The sequence below is a fragment of the Accipiter gentilis genome, chromosome 19, assembly GCF_929443795.1.
Source record: "Accipiter gentilis chromosome 19, bAccGen1.1, whole genome shotgun sequence".
In the NCBI taxonomy this organism is placed as follows: domain Eukaryota; kingdom Metazoa; phylum Chordata; class Aves; order Accipitriformes; family Accipitridae; genus Astur; species Astur gentilis.
This window is the reverse complement of record NC_064898.1, coordinates 3,577,578-3,579,325: the sequence shown is the minus strand read 5'-3', so window position 1 is coordinate 3,579,325 and position 1,748 is coordinate 3,577,578.

The window sequence follows — 1,748 nt, the reverse complement described above, 5'->3', positions numbered from 1 at the left end:
CGTGGGGGGGCTGAGGGGGACAGACCGGGTGTGTGTGTGTGGGGGGGGAAGCGCTAGCAACCTCTGACTCTCAAAATGGCGCCGCCTCGCTCTGCCCCCTTCGCCCCCGGCTGTTATGGGACTTGTAGTTCCGGACGGGCGTCGGCCTACAACTCCCGGCATCCCCCTCCGGCGGGGCGGAGCCGTCTCTTAGCGCGGGGCCGTTGGGCGCGGGAAGGAGACGTCAAGGGTGGGCGCTGAGGAGGCGGCCGCGCGCGCCGGTCCCTGAGGGGAGGTGGCCGCCAGCCCCGGCGGGAAGGGATGAGGGGGGTGTTCTTCTGCACACCCCGTTCCCCCCTCCCCTTGCTCGGAGGAGAATGATCTAAGCACGGGGAGCGGGTTTTACCCTATTTTAGACTCTTTTAGACTCTTTTAGACTCTTTTAGGGGGTTGTTCTCTCAGCGTGCGGGCAGGTTTTGCGTTTGTGCGCAGCCTGTCCGGTGAGGGCTGAGGCCGTCTCCGTGGTTTCCCAGCTTCGGGGGCTGCTGGCTGTGCTGCAGTACAACCGGCAAGCTTATTTTTCTAAATCGGTATTAAAACACCTGGTGTTTTATTCTTGGTGGAAAAAAAAAAAAAAAATCAGCTACTGAACACACAGGGCAGAAGCTCCCGCCAGCGGCCTTGTTGCTGTTTCTTATGCTTTTTTGCTTCTCCTGGACCCACACCACGTTTTGGCTCGGGTTTTGGTCATATGGTCTGCCTTCCTAAAACTGGTGGCTGTTTTGTTTCGTTCGAAATAACGAAATAAACTTTGCAGGCATATTCTGCCCAGACATTAGGCCTGTCCATGTTAATTTGAATAGAGTGTATTTTTTGGCCTGTAATCCCAGGAGAGAACATTTATTACGCGTATCCATGTACTAGATTAGTTTACTCTGACCACTATGTTAAGGATAAAATCTGTAGAGTTAATGAGGGTCAGAACGTTTATTTTGCTTTAAGTGGTATTCTAGATTTTTTGCATAAGAACAACAAAGAAAGATTCTGGCAAGATTACGAACTTCTGATGAGGGCTGTTCCCAGTGTAAAAGCTGCCCAAGTTTCCTAGATATGTATTGTACTTACGTGAACTTGCAACTTTTCCCTGCAGCAGAAATGGGTTATATTTTTTCCGTGATGTGACTATGTTCTTTTTTTTAAAATCTCGTAGTATTACGCAAAGCATTCCACATTTTTTCTAAGAAACAGTCTTGTAACAGTAATTCCCCAATTTTCATAAGTGCACACAACAGCTCATGTAAGTGATGTGCCCATTCTAAATACCTGCAACATTTATGCTTTCAGATAGCCCAATTAAGCTATGAATATTTTAAGTTTATATAATTCATAAAATCTCTGAAATTGGTTTATTCGTTGTAAATGGTAAAAAGAAAACAGTGATTGTTAAAATCCACACCAGGCATTTGTTCCAGTTACACCTTCGACCAAAACATAGTCTCCTTTCATGTGCCAGATGGCAGCCTCGTTTTGTTAGCAAGTATGGATGTGTCTTTGGTAGCATTTTAATTTAGATCACAAGTGAGCTTTTGAAGTGAATCTCTTGATTCTTCCATTTTACCGTGCTTTGTTAAGATTAGTGCTCTTCTAATTTAAAAGCTGCTGAAATGTGTGTTGTATGAATGCTGCAATCTTAGCATCAAATACTTCTGTGTATTGATTTGCACTTAACAGCACAGCACTAGTTATGTAGACATCGCCTGTATCACAGC